This window comes from Bombina bombina, chromosome 4 (assembly GCF_027579735.1).
Source record: "Bombina bombina isolate aBomBom1 chromosome 4, aBomBom1.pri, whole genome shotgun sequence".
Lineage (NCBI taxonomy): Eukaryota > Metazoa > Chordata > Amphibia > Anura > Bombinatoridae > Bombina > Bombina bombina.
Window position 1 is genome coordinate 362041861 of NC_069502.1, and position 25850 is coordinate 362067710.

Sequence of the window (25850 nt, forward strand, 5' to 3'; positions counted from 1 at the left end):
CATTATACTAAACTTATTAACCCCTAAACCTCTGGCCTCCAACATCACTAAATAAATATATTAACCCCTAACCCTATCGTAACCCTAAGCCTAAGTCTAAACCTAACCCTAACACCCCCTAATTTAAATATAATTAAAATAAAGCTAAATAAACCTTACAATTATTACCTAAATAATTCCTATTTAAAACTAACTTACCTGTAAAATAAAACCTAAGCTAGCTACAATATAACTAATAGTTATATTGTATCTATCTTAGGTTTAATTTTTATTTCACAGGTAAGTTTGTATTTATTTTAAGTAGGTAGACTAGTTAGTAAATAGTTATTAACTATTTAATAACTACCTAGTTAAAATAAATACAAAAATACCTGTAAAATGAAATCTAACCTGCCTTACACTAAAAACTAACATTACAATAAAATAAAATATATTAAATTATTAAAATACAATTTTCTAAATTGCAAAAAAAATCCAATAGCCCTATCAAAATAAAAAAGCCCCCCCCCAAAATAAAAAAAACCTAGCCTACACTAAACTGCCAATGGCCCTTAAAAGGGCCTTTTGTGGGCATTGCCCAAAAGAAATCAGCTCTTTTACATTGCAATAAAAAATACAAACAACCCCCCAACAGTAAAACCCACCACCCACCCAACCAAACCCCCAAAATAAAAACCTAACCTAACCTAAAAAAAAAACCCACCCAAAAAACCATTAAAAAAACCTAACACTAACCCCCAAAGATTCACTTACAGTTATCGAAGTCTGGACATCCATCCTCCTCCAGCCGGCGAAGTCCTCATCCAAGTGGCAAGAAGTCTTCATCCATGCGGCCTCTTCGATCTTCATCCAGCCGGCGAAGTCCTCATCCAAGCGAGAAAAAGTCTTCATCCAGATGGCATCTTCTATCTTCATCCATCCGGCGTGGAGTGGGTCCATATTCAAGACATCTGGCGTGGAGCATCCTCTTGTTACGGTTGTCAGCGTCAACTGAAGGTTCCCTTTAAGTGAAGTCATCCAAAATGGCGTCCCTTACATTCCTATTGGCTGAAAGATTTCTATTAGCCAATAGGAATTAAAGGGGAAAAAATCCTATTGGCTGTTGCAATCAGCCAATAGGATTGAGCTTTCATCCCATTGGCTGATCCAATCAGCCAATAGGATTGAGCTCTCATTCTTTTGGCTGATTGGAATAGCCAATAGAATGAGAGCTCAATCCTATTGGCTGATTGGATCAGCCAATAGGATGAAAGCTCAATCCTATTGACTGATTGCAACAGGAGGAGGATGGATGTCCAGACTTCGATAACTGTAAGTGGATCGTCGGGGGTTATTGTTAGGTTTTTTAAGGGTTTTTTGGGTGGTTTTTTTTTATAGGTTAGGGTTTTGGGCAATTTGTAAAAGAGCTAAATGTCCTTTTAAGGGCAATGCCCATCCAAATGCCCTTTTCAGTGCAATGGTTAGCTTAGGTTTATTTAGATAGGTTTTATTTAGGGGTTTGGTTGATTTCTTTGAGGGTGTCAGTCACTGTTCCCTCTAAGACCAGTTTTTTTGTGCGGCCCAGCAGTGAAACAGTTAATTAAGTAACAACACCAAGCAATTAGCAAACATTGCACAATGCAGACTGTAAGGTATGGTTCTCTTATTAACTGTTTCACTGCTGGGCTGCACACAAAACTGGCCTTAGAGGGAACACTGGTGTCAGTATATGGCCGGGTTATAACACGATATATTTAATAATTATTCTTTAAAATAAACCCTCAATCAATATGCATATACTAAAACCATTAAAATTAATATAAATTCCTGAATTCTTTTTATTAGTTAATAACTATAGACACATCAAAATATATTTGTAGGAACCAGAATATGAGTCAAACTATACAGTGTTTAAATTATTATAATATGCTATACTCTTTACAAAGCAAACCAAATTGTATGTTATAACTAGCCTTATTCCCAATAGAATTTCATTCAATTAACACAATGAGATTCCAAGATCTTTAGCTACTAACATTCAAGCAATACAATCAGCTATTTAGTCACAATTGATTCTAACACAATTCGAATTTAAAATATCAAAATAGTATCTATTATTTGTGCAAAAAACAATTTTAAAATATATATATCTATATTTGCAAAGATTAATTACTTAGTACTAAGGATTTGTTTTTAAAATACACAGGCTATGAAATACAATGTTAAAGTACAATTGTTCCTTTAAGTCTGCTACCTACAGCAACAATGGATGTTTGTTTAAATATTTAGCATACAAAAGGCAAGCTTAAAACTATTCAGGACTATGAATATAATTCTAAAATATAAATATGCTCTTTAAATCTATCAGTTGTAATTTAACTGCAGCGACTATGCATATATTTTGTTTTAGACATTTACCTGTAATTAGCAACCTTTTATACTTTACCAAAATAAACAAATCGATATCCAATTTCCAATATTTCTCACAGGTCCAATTTCACCTTAGAATACCAAAATTGGAGTATGTTGCATGTGGAGAATAAAAAGTAGCTATTTGCTTATAATAACTGCAGCAGTTATCTGTCCAGGGTTTCAGCAAACAGTTCACCAGCCAAAGTTTAGCAAAAGTTAGCCAAGTTTTTGCAGCAAAAGTTCTGCCCTTTCTCTCTCTATGCTTGGGGTTAAATCATCTGCTATCACCCCTTCCCTTTTTTGTTAAGTACCATCATTGGTGAAATTGGAAACGCACAACGGAAGCTTGTCTCGGATTGGCCCTTCTAGCTTGTCCCTTCTTATTGGATACCTGGGAGGTCTTATCGGATTGGCCCTGGGAAATTTAATTTTTTTTAACAGCCAAAGGCTTTTTGGCTGTAATACTGGACCTTGGCCATCGGGGGCAGCATGACAAACAAACAGCAATACAGTCCTAACATTCATTTTATACTGCTAACAGAAGATTACAGACTTTATATTTTTAAAATGTACACTATAATTTGATATTAATAAACTATGTGTTTAATATTCATAGCATCATATAGTGATATTTCCTCTGATCACTTCAATATCAGACATAAGCATATTTTAATAATTATATCAATAAAAATTTATACTGCTAACTATTATTTCAAAATCCATCCAAAAAAAGCATTCAGCATCCTGGTATTTTATTGTATAATCTCAATAGGAATGCAATGTATTTCATATTTCTAATTCATATCTGAATGCATGACAATACCAAATGTAGATCTGAAATAAAAATAATAGTGTTATCAATTTTTATGTTAAAATAGAAAATATCCACATGTCTGTTTTTATGATTAAGGACATCTTATTTTCCTGTAACACAAAGGGAAAAATGGTCAAATATGTATACATCTATTTGTAGCATTTGTCTAAAATATTACTATTAGTCATTGCTTTCATATTTCTAATTAGCCATTCCTATGCTTAAAAAATACAGAGGCTAAGACATTTTATGCTTTTTATCTGAATATATATTTGAGTATTCCCTTATATGAGGAATATATAGATAAATTCTTTTGCAAAATTTATATTTTTTTATTTTATTATTCTCTTTATGTTACACAGAGATTTCAAATGCCAATTTGTCTGAGCTTTGCACATGGGAGATTCATGGGAGTATTAGCCTTAGGGTTACATTAGGGTTAGAGTTATGTTAGGGTTAGGATTAGGGGTTAATATATTTATGTCGAGTTAGGGATGTGGGGGGTCAGAGGTTTAGGGGTTAATAATTTATTTTAGTATATTTCATTGTGGGGGCTTGCGATTTAGTGGTTAATAGGTTTATTAAAGCAGCGGTGTGGGCAGATGGCAGATTAGGGGTTAATAATATTTAAATAGTGTTTGCGATGCGGGAGTGCAGCGGTTTAGAGGTTAATAGGTTTATTATAGTGGTGACGATGTCGGGGAGCAGCGGAATAGGGGTTAATAAATTTTAATAGTGGCGGTGAGGTCCGGAGCGGCAGATTAGGGGTTAATAAATTTATTATAGTGTTTGCAATGCGGGAGGGCCTCAGTTTAGGGGTTAATAGATAATCTACTGACTTTAGATAAGGTACGGGAAACTCGTAATACCGGCGCTATGGGAGTCCCATTGAAATATGACTTTTTAAAAAGTGTGGTACTGATGTTGTCTGACAGCCAAAAAGGTGTGCAGTACACCTATACCTACAAGACTTGTAATAGCAGCGTTAGGTAAAAAGCAGCGTTATGATTCAATAACGCTGCTTTTTCACTCATAATGCCAAACTCGTTGCTAAGCAACATTGAAGTGACTATTCACTAATTAAATGAACAGATAGTGAAAAATAAACATTCAATTTCTTTATTAAACAGAAAAAAAACACAAAGGGTGTCTGCAGTTGTGTTAGACAATTTTAATAAGAGTTACAAACCATATAAAATTGTGTTCACATTCAAAAACAAAAATAAGCTTCATCAGTCATTCAGTTCAAGTTCAGCTTGTACTCAACCACAGGGGCAAACGTTCAAAAGACATAGCTTAATGGAATGGCATGTTATTTAATGCTAAGTTACTGTTATGCATGGTCTGCAATGCTTGATTATTAATTTATTGTTTATATCTTTACTTTGATTGTGCTATTCTGATAATGCCTTGTTTATTACAAAGGTCAGGGCATTATATCAATGAATTGATAGTGCGATGAGTGTTTATACAGTATACAACAAAAGTGAGTACACCTTATTGCAATATCATTAACAATCAAATGATTCAAAATTGTATCCCCTTACAGTAATTGCATTACTTCTGAGTTGAACAGTAGGGTATTTGCTCTAATGTAAAATTAAAAAATGAATTGTTTAGATTTACTATATTAAAAATACAGGCCCCAAAGAATAAACTGTATTATGTTATGCATGTGGCTTTTTGAGCATGCACATAAAAACATTTAAATAATATGACTTTTAAACTTGATGAATATTTTTTACTTTTAAACCTGATGAATATTTTTTACTTTTAGACCTGATGAGTATTTTTTTTTTCAAAACCAGACTCGGAATGCTCTATCCCATGAGATCTTTCTGACAACGTTCATGCAGAATGGAGCAGCAGTTTGTCCTATAATCTTGCTTAAAAACATGATATTGAGATTTAAACTCCACAATATATTGCATCTAAAAATAATACTCTGCCACACACTGTATTGGCCAATAATATCCATTAACTACTAAAAAAAGCTTTTTTTTTGCAGTTCAAATCATATGGTTTTTCATGCATTATGTAGATTGTTAATGCTGTTGTGAGTACACATTTATTAAATTTTTATATATATATATATATATATATATATATATATATATATATATATATATATATATATACACACACAGTTGTGCTCATAAGTTTACATACCCTGGCAGAATTTATAATTTCTTGGCCATTTTTCCGAGAATATGAATGATAACACAAAAACTTTTCACTCATGGTTAGTGTTTGGCTAAAGCCATTTATTATCAATTAACTGTGTTTACTCTTTTTAAGTCATAATGACAACAGAAACTACCCAAATGACCCTGATCAAAAGTTTACATACCCTGTTGATTTTGGACTGATAACATGCACACAAGTTGACACAAAGGGGTTTGATGGCTATTAAAGGTAACCATCCTCACCTGTGATCTGTTTGCTTGTAATTAGTGTGTGTGTATATAAAAGGTCAATGAGTTTCTGGACTCATAACAGACCCTTGCATCTTTCATCCAGTGCTGTACTGAAGGTTCTGGATTCTGAGTCATGGGGAAAGCAAAAGAATTGTCAAAGGATCTGCAGGAAAAGGTAGTTGAACTGTATAAAAAAAGACAGGATATAAAAAGATATCCAAGGAATTGAGAATGCAAATCAGCAGTGTTCAAACTCTAATCAAGAAGTAGAAAATGAGGGGTTCTGTTTGATAACATACTGCATTCATCATGCCATCAATTCTGACCAAATTTCCTGTGCCTTTGTAGCTCACACATCCCCAAAACATCAGCGATCCAACTCCGTGTTTCACAGTAGGAATGGTGTACCTTTCATCATAGGCCTTGTTGACTCCTCTCCAAATGTAGCGTTTATGGTTGTGGCCAAAAAAGCTAAATTTTGGTCTCATGACTCCAAATGTCTTTGTACCAGAAGGTTTGAGGCTTGTCTCTGTGCTGTTTGGCGATTTGGGATACTTTGTGGCATTTGCGTAGTAACGGCTTTCTTCTGGCGACTCGACCATGCAGCCCATTTTTCTTCAAGTGCCTCCGTATTGTGCATCTTGAAACAGCCACACCACATGTTTTCAGAGAGTCCTGTGTTTCACCTGAAGTTATTTGTGGGTTTGTCTTTGCATCCCGAACAATTTTCCTTGCAGTTGTGGCTGAAATTTTAGTTGGTCTACATGACCGCGGTTTGGTTTTAACAGAACCTCTCATTTTCCACTCCAAATTCCTTGGATATCTTTTATATCCCTTTCCTGTTTTATACAGTTCAACTACCTTTTCCCGCAGATCCTTTGACAATTCTTTTGCTTTCCCCATGACTCAGAATCCAGAATCATCAGTGCAGAACTGGATGAAAGATGCAAGGGTCTGTCAGGAGTCCAGAAACTCATTGACCTTTTATACACATACACACTAATTACAAGCAAACAGATCACAGGTGAGGATTGTTACCTTTTAATAGCCATTCAAATCCATTTGTGTCAACTTGTGTGCATGTTATCAGGCCAAAATCACCAGGGTATGTAAACTTTTTATCAGGGTCATTTGGGTAGTTTCTGCTGTCATTATGATTTAAAAAGAGTAAACACAGTTGCTAATAAATGGCTTCAGACAAACACTAACCATGAGTGAAAAAAGTTTTTGTGTTATCATTCATATTCTCAGAAAAAATGGCCAAGAAATCATAAATTCTTCCAGGGTATGTAAACTTATGAGCACAACTGTATATACATATATCTATCTATCTATCTATCTATCTATCTATCTATCTATCATCTATCTATACACATACATATACACACACATTACTAAGTGTACTTCTAGATATGCTTTGATGTTATTTTTTTGTTGGATGTCCCACTAAGCCTTGGTCCATATGACGCTGCATTTTACTTGCAATATGATCTTACTTGTAAAAATTCTTGCATTTAAACCAAGCACATACAGCTAGCTGATTTATAACTTTCATTCATTTCTTATTGCTTTAAAATTTCTTGATTTCCAGTTAAAACCAAACAAAAAATCCAATAACAATTCCATAGTGAATCCATTATACTGGGAGTAATATCTAGAAATGTAAAATCAGTACAAGAAGTTGCTTGAAAATGTTGATACAGATATAGTAATATATCCGCATATGGGTCAAATAACTACAAAAGTAAAGTTAATCTAAAGTAGGAAAACTGCATGCACATCATTAAAATGGTTTAACTTTTCAGTTGTGCTGCCTGTGTGAATAACAGCTCTGTAATTCAAAACTTTGCCTCACTGGTTTCACTCAGTGAATCCAGATGCTAAACAGAATAAAAAAGTAAAGCGATCCTGTCACTGGACCAGATTACAAGTGGTGTGCTATTTAGAGATTTTGCGTGCAAACACTACCAGAAGTAAACTTTTTACGCTTGCTAGCTTCAGGACTTTTGATATTGCGACTGAGTTAAAGGGATAGTCTAATCAAAATTAAACTTTCATGATTCAGATAGAGCATGCAATTTAAAGCAACTTTCTAATTTACTCCTATTATCAATTTATCTTTGTTCTCTTGGTATCTTTATTTGAAAAAGCTGGAATTCAAGCATAGGAGGCAGCCTATTTTTGGTTCAAAACCCTGTAGCCACCAATCAGGAAGAGCTACCCAGGTTCTGAACCAAAAATGGGCCGGCACCTAAGCTTACATTCTTGCCTTTTCAAATAAAGATACCAAGAGAACAAAGAAGAAAAAAACTTATAATAGGAGTAAATTAGAAAGTTGCTTAAAATTGCACGCTCTATCCGGATCATGAAAGTTTAATTTTGACTAGATAGACTTCAAAAGAGAGTGGAAACTGAAAAATAACCAAAACACTTAATACTAGCTGACATTAGATCAACCAAATATTTTACATTTTATTTAGCCCTAACCCTTTACACAAGGACTTCAGTCACGCTAACTCGACAAGCACACATTTATTTTGCGCTCATGCGGACGCATTCACTTTCAACTTGTTATATGCTTGCAAGTAAGTGCACCACTTGTAATCTAGCCCTTTCTGTCAACCTCACATTGTATACAATACATTTTATTTTTACTGTATCATACAACAAATACATGCAGTATGAATAAGAGAAAGTATAGTCATTCTTTGCATTGGGTCTTTTATGAAAATACATTTGAAGAGTCTAGCAGTAAAATTTCAAAGAAGTGTTCGGAACACTGAGCTTTGTACTGAAAGAAAATCTATTAAAAACTTGTTTTGCACTTTTACCTCAAACCCTACTCAGTTTTGAAGTTCTACACAATAACCGAGCAGGCTGAACACTAAAATGCTAAGCAAAACCAGTTGTGAGGGTTATGTTTTCTGTTTGCATGTGATTACCCAGAATCCCTTTCTACCATAGAATCATTGAATGGGAGATGATGTGGTCAGAATTTTTTTTTTTTAGCAAGTAAACCATGAGTGTACTCACAGCCACTCTTTGTTTTTACTTTACAGCATTTATTTAGAAAGCAATTAGAGACTGTGTTATGTCACACAGTTTGCACCAGACATGCTCTCACCTGTTTGACTCCCAGTACGGGGGACTAACCAGAATGTCAGAATGTTTACTCTGCCATGTTCTTACATTTATACTATGAAAAAAATAAAGTAACATAGTCATTTTAGTCATTTGTCACACTGTACTATCCAAATGTGTAAAAAAGGCTATAGTGTTACAGAGTATTTACTATAAATGATGGCAAATGTTTGTAAAATTAGGCTGCTGTTTTATACTTGCAAAGCTTGTTAAAACAGGAGCAGCATTTTTGTGGGAATTACATAATAAAACATGCTATAAATAATAATAGCACACTACTGACAAATCTTTTCTAGAGAGAATTTTATACATTTTAATAATAAATCTGACACGTTCCATTCTTGTGATTTTTTTGCAGCAGTTAGGAAGCAGTGCCATCTAGTGGTATGTAAGAAATTTGTATATAAAGAATTTACTGGTTTCCCATTTAGAGGAAGCTCAACAGTTTTGTTTTCTCTGAACATCCATGCCATACTTTTTTTTTTAGCAAGCATATTTGCAGTTGTGCACAAGCCTATACATGTAACTAGGACAGCAAAATAACCCAAATAAAATCATAATCACATACCTTCCAAAATGTGTCTGTCTCTTCGAGACTCAGTAGGTAAAAATAAATAAATAAAAGGTTACTGTGTTCCTTGTTCAGAGAGGAATTTCCTGGTATTTCTGAGCTGGATTGACCTTAATAGGTGGAATCAGACTGATATACTGCAGTGGTCTGAGGGCGGGACTAATATAGTCAATTAAAACAGTGGGGGGAATCATGCAATCTGAATAATTGAAAGGTCTGTAATAATCGGAATGTTCATTTATAATTCTACCATTTCAAGAGGCTTTTTAATTTACTATTTTTTCACATTTACTTTGTTCTCTTGTATTCTTTGTTGTAAAGCAGACCTAGGCTCAAGAGTTGCAAAGTATTACTGGGAGCTAAATAGTGATGGTGGCGAATGGCTGACTTTGCAGCAGTTGTTTTCACTTTTATGTCTTTTTAAACATGAACATTTTAAAAATATATATATATTTTTATTGGCCCCATTTCTTTTGCTTTTGTGAAGATCTCCAAAACCCTTAAAAAAAAAACATTTGGAAGCAAGATCAAACCCAGTGAAGTTTGAGAAACCTGATGTCTCAATTATAGTTTTTGATTGACAAGTAATTTGAACATCACTTTCAATGGGTTACAATGTAATAGAAAATAAAGCCAAAACCACTTGAGTTGAATTTAGAGTTTTTGCACAGTAGACTCCAATGGATTGAAACGATACTGTAAATACATTCATGCGAAAAAGAAAGTACACCCTCTTTGAATTCTATGGGTTTATGTATGAGGACATAATAACAATCATCTGGTACTTAGCAGGTCGTAAAATTAGGTAAATACAACCTCAATGATGAACAACAAAACAGGACATATTACACTGTGTCATGATTTATTTAACAAAAATAAAGTCAAAATGGAGAAGCCATGTGTGAAAAACTAAGTACACCGTATGATTCAATAGCTTGTAGAACCAAAATTAGCAGCAATAACTTGAAGTAATTGTTTTCTGTGTGACTTTATCAGTCCCACTCTTCTTTACAACGTTGCTTTAGTTCATTGAGGTTGCAGGCATTAGTTTATGCACAGCTCTCTTAAGATCTTGCCACAGCATTTCAATCTGGTTGAGGTCTGGACTTTGACTGGGTCATTGCAACACCTTGATTCTTTTCTTTTTCAGCCATTCTGTTGTATATTTGCTGGTGTGCTTCGGATCATTGTCCAGTTGCATGACCCAATTTCGCCCAAGCTATAGCTGTCAAAGTGATGGCCTCACATTTGACTCTAGAATACTTTGGTAAACAGAGGAGTTCATGGTTGACTCAATGACTGCAAGGTGCCCAGGTCATGTGGCTGCAAAACAAGTCCAAATCATCACCCTTCCACTACCCTGCTTGACAGTTGGTATTAGGTGTTTGTGCTGTTATGCTGAGTTTGGTTTTAACTAAACATGGCCCTATGCATTATGGTCAAACATCTCCTGTTCGGTCTTGTCTGTCCAAAGGACATTGTTCAGAAGTCTTTTGGTTTATTTAGATGCAACTTTGCCTATAGAGTCTGAGATGTAACTTGATTTTTTTTGCATTTTTTTCCACTTGTAAATAATCATTCTCACTGTAGAATGATGGACTTTAAATTGTTTGGAAATGGCCTTGTAACCCCCTTCCCAGATTGATGGGCAGCAGCAATTGCTTCTCTGAGATCATTGCTGATGTCTTTCCTCCTTGGCATTGTGTTTAACACACACCTGAATGCTCAAGACAAGTAAACTGCTAAAACTTCAGAGGTGGTCACATTTGCTGATGATCAATTAATCCAGGGCATTTGATTAGCAGCACCTGCCTATTAATGCCTATGGAAGCAGTAAGGGTGTACTTAGTTTTTCACACATGGCTTCTCCATTTTGGCTTTGTTTTTGTTAAATAAATCATGACGCAGTGTAATATGTCATGTGTTGTTGTTTATCTGAAGTTGTATTTAACTCATTTTAAGACCTGCTAAGGACCAGATGATTGTTATTATGTCCTGATACGTAAAACCATAGTATTCAAAGAGGGTGCGTTTTCTTTTTCGTATGACTGTAGCTAATAAATAGCTAACATGGCTGTACTAATGGAACAAAAAATGTATACCTAATGAAAATCCTTAATTTATTTAGAACCACTCATTGATTACATGACAACTCAGGTGCTTAATTATTGAATATAGCATTTAGGGATGCACGTTCAGATCCTTCATTAGGATCCTAAGACAGAATAAGGCGGGTGCTCTGGCATTCTGCTTTTTTCGGAGCGAGATTTATTCTTGTAAAAATGCAACCCACTAAGATTGGTGCAAATCCAGTCTAAACTTGAATTGATTGGATAGAGCAATACATTTTTAAATAACTTTCTAATTTAATTTATTTTATCAATTTTGCCTAGTTCTCTTGGTATCCTTTATTAAGGAGCAATCCATTCATGAGCTCAAAAGTGTGCATGTGTCCTTAACCTATTTGGCAGCAGTGTTTTCAACATTGTTTATAGCAATGTTATACTGTACATAGTTACAAATACTGCTGCCATAGACTGCTATAGACACGTGCAAACTCCTAAGCATCTATCAGCCTACCCAGGTTTAGTCTTCAACAAAGGATACGGAAGAGAAAAAAAGCAAATTTGATAATAGAAGTAAATTGGAAAGTTGTTTAAAATGAAATGCTCTATCTGAATTATGAAAGTTTAATTTGGACTTTACTGTCCCTTTTTTAAGTCAGTTAAAGGTAATATAAGGCAGGAAGTGACTGTTGTTGTGGTGGGGGGTTATATATATTGGCAAAATTGGTACGTATTTTATATTTTTATCTATCGGGACTGTGTGTTTGTTAAAAAAATTTAAAATTAAAATCACAGCTGAGGTTAATATAAGTGAGAAACCTCCACACTTGATTTTGTTGTTAAATTGCCTGCCTTCAACAAGGAATACCAAGAGAACAAAGCAAATTTGATTATAAAAGTAAATTGGAAAGTTGTTTAAAATGACCATGCCCTATCTGAATCATGAGAGTTACATTATTACTTGTTTATGTGTCTATGTTTTGACATTTTATCTAGATTTGACTGATCTTCTGGCTAATGATGTTGCCCTCAGGCTTCCTCTGTGTTTGACCTTGATCTACTTGATCATGCTATTAGTTCTGTAAGCAACCTTCAGTGTCTTTAACAGCTACTCAGGAACGTTTAGAGCTTTTTCTCCTCTGAGAATTCTAACAATGGTGGGTCACTTCCAAGACTTTATCCAGAGCGCTTAGTTTATGATTACTCAGCCTTTGTGTCCTTCATCTGGACTGGAATTTGTTTTGCTGTTGGCACTTGGACTTTGGGCCTTTATATATGAATTGTTCTTACTTTTCAATTAAATTGATGCCTAACAAAAGTACTAGCATTCACTAAAAAGTGGTTAACAAATTGAAAATCTGGGCCAGAATTTACAAGTGGAACACAAACATTTGCGTGTGAGTGAAAAGGGGTTTATCGCAGTGGTTTGCGCTCATCAGGCTTACTGCTGCTATAACAAGTTGAAACTAAACATGATCACTTGAGCACAATTGCGATTTACGCTAGAATGATTACAGCTACTTCAGAGCTGTAGTTAAAGGGACAGTCAAGTCCAAAATAAACTTTCATGACTCAGATAGGGCATGTAATTTTAAACAACTTTCCAATTTACTTTTATCACCAATTTAGCTTGTTCTCTTGGTATTCTTAGTTGAAAGCTAAACCTAGGTAGGCTCATATACTAATGTCTTAGACCTTGAAGGTCGCCTCTTATCTAAATGCATTTTGACAGTTTTTCACCACTAGAGGGCATTAGTTCATGTCTGTCATATAGATAACATTGAGCTCACGCACGTGGAGTTACTTATGAGAGGGCACTGATTGGCTAAAATGCAAGTCTATCAAAAGAACTGAAATAAGGGGGCAGTTTGCAGAGGTTTAGATACAAGGTGATCACAGAGGTAAAAAGTGTATTAATATAAACTGTGCTGGTTATGTAAAACTGGGGAATGGGTAATAAAGGGATTATCTATTTTTTTAAACAAAAATTCTGGTGTTGACTGTCTCTTTAACGGTTTCCCTAAACAAAAAAGTTGCACAAAACACATCAAAAATAGATTACAAAGTACAGATACACTCATAATAACACAGTCTAATAAAAATGATTTAAAAAAAAATATTGCACAGAAAGTTATAACGACTCAAAGATATGAGATCTGAGGTGTTAGGAAAAAAAGGCAGCCAAAGGAATTTAACATTGAGATACATACAAATACATGTCTAAGGTTGTATATGTAAATATATATATATATATATATATATTTATGTTATACATATGTATGTATATGTGTGTATATGTATTTATATGTATACATATGTATTTATATGTGTGTATATGTATTTACAGACATACAGTACTGTGCAAAAGTCTTAAGCCACCATTAGTTTTATTGTTTTAGCAAAGTTTTAATGACCTTCAATATTTATTTTTTGGTCTCTTTATTAAGATACAAACAGAAAGGGGGGCGGAGCCGACTGCCGACATGGACGGTCGCAAACTAAACTGAGCTCCGTGTTTAAGTGAAGCTAGGGAGCACCTATAAAGTATGCCAAACTAAGAGAAACATACTCAAACTTGCTCTGTTACACAGCACGTCTGCCAGTGGGCACAGCTTAAGCGACAATTGTGACTCAGCATCGGCCCTAAGATCAAGTTCTTTGAAAACATCGGAAAGTTCCGGCATCAGCCGGCCTGGGCCTTAAAACAACGTTTACCGGGCGGACCGCTGCAAATGAGATCCTCACTGAGGTAATTAAACACCCACCGCACCGAGCATAGCATACTATTCAGAAGCTGAGATACTAAATAAAACACACAGCAACAGATAAGCCACCACTGCAGGCCTTATTAAACGAAGCGCGCAGTGCGCGCGAACAACAGAGGAGCCTAATCACTTACTCACATTTGCCTAAAATAAAGCTCACAACATTTACTAGCCACAACACTAGTGAGGGCTAATTGGACTTACGATTCAAAAGCTTTCCTAACGAACTTCACATACCGCAGAAACTAAGGGCCAAAACCGCCATCAACCCCTCGTGCAGGGCTGCTCTTATTTGCAATACGCATCTGGCTCACACGCTACAGACATCAAACGTACTAACCCCTTAACTATAACTTAAAGCTTCAGATATCATACCACATGGCAGCCAGAAGACAATTAAAAGGGGATAAAATGCTGAAAACTCCTTCTAACACGGGGTCCAAACTTAATACTTATTTCAAGGCATTAAGCCCATCACAAGGCCCAGATACAGATTCTGAACAAGATTCCACTACGACTGTAAACTCTGCTGAGAACCCAGATAGCCATAATGCTCCACTTACTAAAGCAGACATCAATTCCTTACCCAACTAAGGAAGACTTCACTGCAATGATTCAACATGTGGGGAAAATTCTAAAGGAAGGACTTGCAGAAGTCAAAAAAGAAATAGCAGAGCTTGGAGAAAGAATGGAATACTTAGAGGAGCAGGCTAATGATACTAATAACACTATAGATGAACACTCACGATGCCTCTCCATTCATGGACATCCAACTACAACAACTTAAAAGCCAGCTTGAAGACTTGGATAACAGAGGAAGGAGGCAAAATCTGCGAATCAGAGGAGTGCCAGAGAGCATTACAGGAGAGCATATACCTTCAATACCTGCAGAATTTGTTCAAGTTCCTGACAAAACGACCCACTTCCTTACCTCTTCAACTAGAATAGGGCCCACAGGGCTTGAGGCCTAGACCAAAAGATTCGGAACCTCCCAGAGACATTGTTTTTAAAATTCCACAAATACCAAGACAAGGAGGTAATAGCCCAAGCAGCCAGGAAAATCTCCCCAATCACTTTTGAAGGGAAGCAAATTCAGATATATGCAGACCTGAGCCCCCGGTTACCCTGGCCAACAGAAGAGAGGCAAAATACTTAACAGAACATTTGCGTGATCACGCCATCCAATACCGGTGGGGCTAACCCATTTAGTATCAGAGTTAACAAAGACAACAAAATAATCACATATAAAGAACCAGGAGACCTGGAGGAATTTAGCACAGCCCTACGCATACCAACCCCTAATTTGCCAAGATGCAATGACAAGAATTCACCACCCATGGATGATTCTCACCCACCTCAACCCCAACGCTCACAATGCAGAGGGTATAACAGAAAGAGACAGAGATTTCCACCCACTCCCTCTCCCTCTCTCATGAAGGACACTTGAAGGAGCACAAGCAACCCATTGGAGAGTCCCTTTGGAGCTTCGTGAGACAATCTTTGAATGACTTTAGCGTCACTTTATAAGTTATAGTGAAGTTTTCATAAATCACAGTTTTATTTGGCTCTACTATTTACAGGTTGATTGTTTGAATATGTACCCTTTATTTAACCTCTTAGGAGGTCCGCAAAGCTACTATATGAAGAAATATAGTATACCTTAGGGTAAATATACAGAAATAGGCTATATCAGATATCATATGAATGTTTTCAAGCACTCCCTAGCTAAACTGTGTTCGGTTTCATGTTTATTTTCCCCCATACAGCCAGGGCGACCTATAGCCTGGCTCAATGTTTGTTCCCTGTTTCTTGTTTCTTGTTAGTCATTGTTTTGTTTATTATGTTTGTTACTGCATGTACAATAACGATTTTTGTCACCATAGATACAGAAGGTAGCTTATGCCAATCAGTTCGGGTCTGCCATGTACACAGAAAGAATGACATCACTAATAGGGTTCAGAAAAAACTCTGCGACTCACGATATAACCCACATGCTCTCTCACGACGCTCCTGACCACCTTATCTTATCGACAGGACTACTCTGCTCTCTTATAAGGTACCCTTCATTCTATCTCAGTCGCCTCTTCAACACTACACCATTTTTCAACATTAAACATGTCCTCACACCAACTTAAACTTTTATCACAAAACTGCAGGGGCCTTAACTCACCCACCAAGAGGTCAATTGCATTAAATCACTTCAGGAAGCATAAAGGAGACATAGTCTTCGTTCAGGAGACCCATTTTTTGGGGCGAGACCCCCCAAGATTTTCGTCCCCAGAATACCCTGTAGGGTTTTTCAACTCCCATCCCCTAAAAAAAGTAGCAGGAGTAGGAATGCTATTCCATAAAAACACTCATTTCCAACTTACTAATAAATTTGAGGACCCGGAGGGGAGAATCCTGATCCTCACAGGGCTTCTCTTTAACACGCAAGTGACCCTTGCATGCTTGTATGCCCCTAACACGGGCAGCTTAGATTTCTAAGAGGAGCCAGTAATAAAATCTTAGAACTACAATCAGGCGCAGTGTGGTAGGAGGTGACTTAAACGTAACACTAAACCCAAAGATAGATAGTTCATCCAACAAAAAGACCTGTAGTAACTACAACCCTCAAAATATAATTGACTGCCTGCGGGTAAATACCTTAGTCGATATCTGGAGACTGCAACACCCACAGAAAAAAGAATTCACACACTACTCACATACAAAAAGATCCTTTTCAAGGATCGATTATTTCCTTGTAGACCATAATACCATGTCATTAGCATCACACACAGAATTTATACGGCAGCAATGGACGGATCACTCGACGATTAGTCTAGAACTGGACTGGGTAAATAAACCTCTATGACATACTGTATGGAGACTAGATGACTCATTACTACATGATCCAGACTTAGTCACCAAACTTAAACAAACAATAGAAGAATATTTCAGACACAATACTAACTCTGTAGACAACATCAGTACGTTATGGGAAGCCCATAAGGCAGTTGTTAGGGGCAGCTTTATACAGCTCAGCGCAAGGAAAAGAAGGGCCCAAAACTTAGAATACAATAACCTCACCCGACATTTGCAACTAGCAGAAAACGCACACAAACTTAACCCCCGGCAGTGATACGACACTAGATAATCTAACGGCTGCTAGGAGTGCAAGTTAACAACTACTTACAAAGAGCAGCACATAAAAGAGCCCTTGCCCTTAAAAAAGTATATTTTCACGGAGGGCAATAGATCTGGCCCTCTGTTAGCCAGAGCCCTACGTAAGAAAGCTTCAACGAACCATATATATTCTATTAAAGATACAGACGGACACACAATCCATGATAGCCCAAACATTGCTGAAACTTTTAGGAAATATTATGAACATATTATAATCTATCGACTACCAAATCACCCCCGAATAAGCAAGATATAATAGCATACTTAGACTCGATATCAGTTCCCTCGCTCCTCCGAACAACAAAGGCAGAGCCTAGACTCACCGATTACTGCACATGAAATTCTGAAAGCCATATCAGACCTGCCATCCGGGAAAAGCCCTGGTCCGGACGGCCTTACAAATAAATATTATAAGACATTCAAAGATCTACTAGTCGCTTCCCCTTCTATCCTGTTCCACACTTTGGATGAGGAAGGACACCTCCCAATGCTAATGAAAGAAGCACATATCTCAGTAATCCCTAAAGCGGAAAAGATCAAGACTCCCCATCTAATTTTAGGCCCATTTCGCTTTTAAATACTGATCTTAAAATCCTTGCCAAAATTATAGCATTACGCATAAACCCGATCCTACCAACACTTATACACGCTGATCAGACGGGGTTTGTGGGGGGGGGAGAGAGGCAAGAGACAACACTATCAGGGCACTCCAGCTGATGGAATACGCAAAAGCACAATAACATTAAAACAGTCTCCTATCCACAGACGCCGAAAAGGCTTTCGACCGTCTAAATTGGGATTTCTTTTCTCCACATTTGCAAAAATTTGGGTTTGGGGCCACAATAATTAATAGAATCGAGGCATTGTACCTCTCACCAACTGCAAAAGTTAGGATAAACGGCCCTCCTTTCAGATAAGCCTTCACATAAGTAATGGGACAAGACAGGGTTGCCCTCTTTCCCCCATACTGTTTGTCCTCAGCATTGAAATGTTGGCAGCACGTATTAGAGAAAACGAGCAAATAGTAGGGATACCTTTAGGGGGTAATAACTACAAAGTGTCTCCTTTATGCAGACGATGTCCTCTTGTCTCTCGCCTCTCCACTTACCTCCCTAGAAGCAGTCACACACGAATTCAAAAAGTTTGGAGACCTTTCCTATTTTTCTATAAACTACACCAAATCTGAATTGATGAATATTAATCTCCCTAAATCTGACTTAAACATACTTGTTAAGTCAGCACTCCCTATAAACTACAAACCACTGCATTAAAATACCTAGGAACTCATCTCACACCAAACCACAGATTACTATTCCACCTTAACTATTCAAACTTACTCAATTCCCACACAAACAGAACTAAATTCATGGTCCAAAAAACCCTTCTCGTGGTGGGGCAGAATCCAGACGCTAAAGATGACTACGTTACCTAGAATCCTATATATCATGCAGGCAGTTCCTATTAAGGTACCCACTCCGTTCCTTTGTAGATTCCAGAACATCCTAAACAAGTATATATGGGGTACGGTCCAAACCAAGAGTTAGCAAAACGACACTGTACAGGCAGCAGGGAGAGGGTGGTTTGGGACTCCCCCTGTCTAGACATCTATTATAAGTGCGATTAGTCTCCAGAGAATACTCGACTGGCACAGGAATTCTATGACCAAAGCCTGGGTGTCCATAGACTCACATATCTTACGAATCCCGAATGCTGGAACTTTATGTTGGCTACCTCCATCCTATAGAAGTGACATAAAAAGCATATACCCCCTCTACCAGTAGTGTTTTTGAAAACTGGAACAAAATCACCAAACCCAACCTCACATTTCCACCTATAGATCCCCTATGTCGCCTATGTCTCCAAACGCTGAGTTTCTAGGTGGTTTAGATTTCCACAAAGCCCACAGCATCACACCCAGAAGTAGGATACACAATTCCCATACATAAACTGTTGACAGGCAAAAGAGTGAAAACGCGCCAAGACCTACAACAATACCTGAACGGGGCATTTTTCTAGCTGGCTCAAACACAAACAACTAACACACCTACTGGACACATCTGAACACAGTTCTGACTGGACCAGACCACTAACACCCTTTGAAACAAGCTGCTCAACTCATAATACACTTAGACACTCCCTATCACTAGCCAAGTCTATCTTACTGACTCAACACACAACAGACTTACCGACTTTCACAAACAAATGGCACTTAGAACTGAAAACTGAATTAGACAGGCAGACATGGAAGTACATCCTTCCCGCTGCACCAAAATTTCATCCACCTCAACAAAGATGATAGAACTGAATTATAAAGTCTTATCAAGATGGTACCTTACACCCACTAGGTTAAAAAGTATATACCCCACCATCTCAGACAAATGTTGGAGGGGTTGTGAGCAAAAAGGAACAATGCTACATATGTGGTGGGATTGTCCTGTTATACACCCCTTCTGGCTCCACGTTGAATCCCTGATACAAATTATTCTTAACTCCCCTTTCAACTAACTCCTACCATTGCAATACTGAACCTGTTGCCCAGGAAAGTAGACTATTTACACCAACGTCTGATGCAATTCACCATCAATTCGGCTAAAAACACTAATTGCTAGAAAGTGGAAGAGCACAGCAGCCCCCACATGGAAGGAGCTATAACCTCACACCGACGACACACTAGTACTAGAAGAATATGGCTTCTTCAAAACCCAAAGACTTGACACTTTCCTAGATATAAAATTCCTTTGGGACTCCGCCAGACCTGTGTTTATGGCTCAGACCCGAGACAAACCAATGTAGCAGGATAAAAGAAATGTTTTGCTTTATACTGTATTATTTTTCTCTTAGCGTACTTTTAATTTCCTGGTTGGCAATGGGAGGCCTTCATCTTCAAAAGGACTAAAACACAAACTTGTGACAATTTTGATCATTGTAAAAAAAAATACTGTAACAGACACGTTATTGTAGTGTTTATTGTACTGTATTGTTTGTTTGTTTAAAACACTAATAAAAATGATTTATTAAAAAAAAAGATACAAACAGAAAATGCAGGAAATATGTACACAAAATATAAAAAAAAAAGGCAATTTTCAGAACAAAATGGCTTCTTCAGGCAAAAGTCAGTATTTAATGTGAACTTCCTTGGCACTAAGCACATCTTGAACTCTTTTGGGGAGACTATTCTGAAGTTTTCTGAAGTAATCTTCTGGTATATTATACCAGGCTTCTTTCAGCACTTCCCAAAGTTCTTCTTTAGATTTATGTTCTCTTTTATTATTTTTTCTGTCCAGGGGATTCCATACTGCCTCTATAATATTTAGGTCTGGGAGGGCCAGTCCATGACTGTCAGTGTTTTATCAGCTGTTGGATGGCAGTGCTCTCAAGGCAGCCTTTAGGAGGGGTCTCCATGAATGCATCAAAGGAAAACTCACTTATCATGATATTCCTTCTTCTTTGGATGACTTTATAGTGCTTTGTATTAATCTGGACTCTCGCTTTCAGGAAAGGCAAGCCGAGAGAGACAGAACTAGGTGGGTTCCTTCCCTCCCGTCCTCCTATTCTCCCAGTTTCGCAGCATCCGCTACCCCTTCAGCTACTCCAGTTACCTCAGTAGAGGAACCCATGGATCTCTCCTCCTTCAAACCTTCAGAGTCTGAAAGACAGAGAAGAAGGAGACTGAGACTATGTTTTTATTGTGGATCTAACACCCACCAACTAAAGGACTGTGACATTCGGCCGGGAACTCTCGCTCTGTTTGCAACAAGCTCACTTCTATCCATGATCTCTTTATCTCCCACTCTTTTAACTTCTGGCTCTTACAGAAACCTGGCTCTCTGCTTCAGACACAGCATCCACTGCTGCACTGTCACATGGGGGTCTCCATTTCAGCCACACTCCTAGGTCTGGCAATAGACAAGGAGCTGGTGTCAGTATTTTACTTTCCTCTCGTTGCACCTTCCAACATATACAGCCCTTCTCTTCACTCACATTTTCTTCATTTGAAGCACACATGATTCGGTTATTCTCTCCCCTTCTCTATACGTGTTGCAGTCATATACCGCCCCCATGGCTCCCCAACTCAATTTTTAGATCACTTTGCTGCCTGGCTTCCTTATTTCCTTTCCTCAGACACCCCTGCCCTCATTCTTGGTGACTTTAACATCCCTCTTGACAATCCCACTGCCTCCTCTGCAAAACAACTTCTTCAATTCACTTCCTCTTTCGGCCTGTCACAATGGACTGACTCTCCCACTCACAAAGATGGGTCATTCCCTTGATTCTAACTTTCACCTATCGATGCACTCTTTCAAATTTAACAAACTCCCCTTTTCCTCTCTCTGACCATCATCTCCTAACTTGCAAACATCACTTCCCTACCTACAACTCCCCCCCTCCTCTACCCCTCACACCAAACTTCACAGAAGCACTAGATCTACATCAGCTTGCTAGCTCTCTCAAAACCTCTCCTCTCATCCATCACCTCCTTTTCCTGCCCTGACCAATCTATCTGCCACTATAATTCCACCCTTACATCGGTCATTGACACTCTGGCCCCTCCAACCTTAGCTCAGAAACCACACTCACATTCTCAGCCCTGGCATACTCCTCTGACACAATACCTACGCAGATGCCTCCCGTACTACTGAGCGACACTGGAGGAAATCTCGGAGTTCAGCTGACTTTCTTCACATACAAGTTCATTCTGAACTCCTACTATTCTGCCCTTAATCTTTTATAAGCAACAATTATTTTCTAATCTCATCTCTACTCTTTCCTCTAACCCTAAACGTCTGTTCTCCATGTTCAACATTCTTCTTCGCCCACCCCCCACCTCCTAACACAACCTCTCTCTCAGCTCAAGATTTTGCCAGCCACTTCAACAACAAAATCAACTCCATCAGAAGTGCAGCTCTTTTGCCCCTGTTAACAAGGAGGACGTTTCTGCCCTTATACTGTCTTCCCACCTCACTACCTGTCCCCTCGACCCATCCCCCTCACAGCTACTCCCTTCTCTCTCTTCTACCATCACCCCCATACTCACACACATTTTCAACCTCTCCCCTCAGCACTGGTATATTTCCCTCATCTCTAAAACATGCACTGGTCACACCTATTCTCAAAAAACCTTCCCTCGATCCAACCTCCCCCTTCCAACTACCGCCCCCTATTTTCCTACTCCCTCTTCGCCTCAAAGCTCCTCGAAAAGCTAGTTTATGCACGTCTATCCCATTTCCTTACACTAAACTCTCTTCTTGACCCACTGCAATCTGGATTCGTTCCCATCACTCTACAGAAACAGCAATTGCCAGTTACCAATGACCTACTTACAGCAAAATCCAAAGGCCACTTCTCTCTGCTTATCCTCCTTGACCTGTCTGCAGCCTTTGACACTGTTGACCACCCTCTTCTGCTCCAAACCCTCCAATCCTTCTGTGACACAGCTCTCTCGTGGTTTTCTTCCTACCTGACTAACCATACATTTAGAATAGCCTTCTCCGGAGCATCCTCTGCCCCATTACCACTTTCTGTTGGGGTACCTCAAGGGCTCTGTTCTTGGTCCCCTTCTCTTTTCAATCAACCACGTCATCACTACATTCCTTAATAAAGTCCCATGGGTTTCAATACCATTTGTATGCCAATGACACCCAAATCTACCTCTCTGCACCAGACCTACCTCCTTCCTTACTAACCCGTGTCACTAACTGTCTTTCTCACATCTCATCTTGGATGTCCTCTCACCAGGGCCGGATTTACATCTCAGGTGGCTGTAGGCACAAAAACCTGAAGTGCCCCACCCCCAGAAAAAAAGTGGAAAAAATTAGGACTTTTTAAATTATTATTTAGGACAACTAAAAATAAATATTAGATGTAAAATTACATTTTCTATTATGTATAACAAAAACAAATCATGTTAAACTTTTAATGCAAGATATTCTAAAGAAAACCCCTATTTAAAGGGACATAAAATGTGACAGTTTGCTGGGCATTTTATTATTGCACTAGTGCTTGCACAGAAGTGTGTTAGCCTCTTGCAAAAGAGTTAAACACATAGTCAATGTCAGTTCTGAGACAGCAATACACATCTGTGCAGACCCAGATGGGCTCATAGGACATGTTTATTGACAAGCCATTAATGTATTGCTTTTCTGGAGATGACTTTGACTATGTGCCTTAACATTTTTGTTGGAGTTAAACACAGTTTTGTGTAAACAAAGCAATATTAAAACTAGCAGCATGCAAGCTCATCACCATCAACAATCTGTGCAGCCAGTGGAAGAAAATATCAAATGTAGGTATTTTTTCCACTACATGAAAAAAATCTTGTAAACTCTGATATTTTTGGTACAAATACATACAGATGTGTGTGTGATGTGTGTGTATGTGTATATATATATGGGTGTGTGATTGTGTGTGTATGTGTGATGTGTGTGTATGTGTATATATATATATATATATATATATATATATACACATACATATACATACATACAAACAAATATGCCATGTGAGTGGTTTACACACATACACATTTTACAGCCTTACAGTCTACAAACTTTGTTGTCAAAGTGCCCTAAAGGCTGTAAATAACAATTGACATCTTGTAATAAAGAGCAGAGCAGCTAGTCCCACATAACCTCCACACCTCCAAGGCCTTTATAGAACAAAAACATTCATCCTGAAGCAGAATTTAAACTCCTGGCTATAAAAAAGGAATACAGCACATAAGTGGATACACTGCAACCCTCTCTGGTAGCCAAGGGGTTAAAGTGCTCTGCTTGTTATGTTTTCATTCTAGGCAGCATTAGAAGCCTTGTACATTCCTAACCTGTTCTGAAGCTTTCATTCCTCAACAAAAAGTTTTCTGCACCACATCAGCATGGAGCTTGGCTGTGTGAGGCAACAGAAGTACATAAAATAAAAGTGAAACTAAACATGGCAAAAATGGGAGGGGTTTAGTTTTAATCTTTGCCCCTCTCTCCTTCATGGCTCCCACTCAACTGCTGAAACATATTCCCAATGAAACACTCAACTTTGTAGGCACCTGGCAGCACAATTCTTACTGAAATAAATGCCCTCATTTTTTTTTTTTATTACTGACAGGCAGGCGCCCCTCACTGCAAGGCGCCTGTAGGCACATGCCTACTGTGCCTAATGGAAATCCGGCCCTGCCTCTCACTACCTTAAGCTAAATCTCTCCAAAATTGAACTCCTTATTTTTCCCCCTTCTTCCAATGTCTCCACCCCAAAAAATTCTATAACTGTTGATAATTCCATCATTACCCCTACCCCGCACCCCCGATGTCTTGGGGTCACACTTGACTCAGATCTTTCCTTCACCTCCTCACATTCAGTCCTTGGCTAAAGCCTGCCACTTCCACCTTAAAAACATCGCTAAAATTAGACATTTCCTTACACAAGATACAACCAAGATTTTAATCCACTCTCTCATCCTTTCCCGACCTTACTACTGCAAACTCCGTCCTTTCTGGTCTGCCTAGCTGCCGCATAGCTCCTTTACAATCCATTATGAATGCCTCTGCCAGGCTCATCTTCCATACTCGTCGCTCTTCATCTGCTGCACCTCTCTGCCAATCCCTTCACTGGCTTCCTCTTGCCTCTAGGATTAAACATAAAATCCTCACCCTGACATATAAAGCTCTCAACTGCACTGCTCCCCCGTACATCTCCAGAACTTGTCCTTAGATACTCTCCCTCCCCGTCCCCTTCGATCAGCTCAGGATCTCCCCCTCTCTTGTTACTTTCCTCACATTCCCCATTTACAGGACTTCTCCAGACTGGCCCCCATCTTGTGGAATTCCCTGCCTCGCTCCACAAGATTCTCCCCTAGTTTTAACAGCTTCAAGCACTCCCTAAAAACTCTACTATTCAGGGATGCTTACAACCAACACTAACCTTTCCTAACTCCATTGCTTTCCCCTTGAACCCCTTAGAATGTAAGCCTATGGGCCCAGCTGTTTACAGATTGCTTCATAAGAGCCGACTACAACAGTGAAACTCTCAGCAGCGGCCCTCTACCCACTTGACCCCTACAAAAGCCTATCCTGTACACCGACTATGTTTACAGCGCTGCGGAATCTGTTGGCGCTCCACAAAATACCTAATAATAATAATAATAATAAAATCCAAATCTTAGGGGGGATAACACTGGGTTACCTCTAAGCATAGTCTCAACTAGATCCCCTGTTACCCTTACCTTCCTCAGAATACTGTCACACCTCAAGCTTTCATTGATTCAGGGGCAGCTGGAAACTTCCTGGATCACCGTTTTATGATTCAAGCTGGTTTGCCTCTTCTGCAGAAATACATTGTCTCAAAATAACTACCCCCTGGATGGCACCCCCTTTGGTTCGAATGTGATCCATTTTGAGTCAGCACCCGCTGACCCTGACTGTGGGAGTCCTCCATACTGAACAGCTGCAGTTTGAGGTAACTTCATTCCCCAGCACCAGCCTGTCATCCTTGGTCTTCCATGGCTTCGGGGTAAACAATTCACAGTTCAATTGG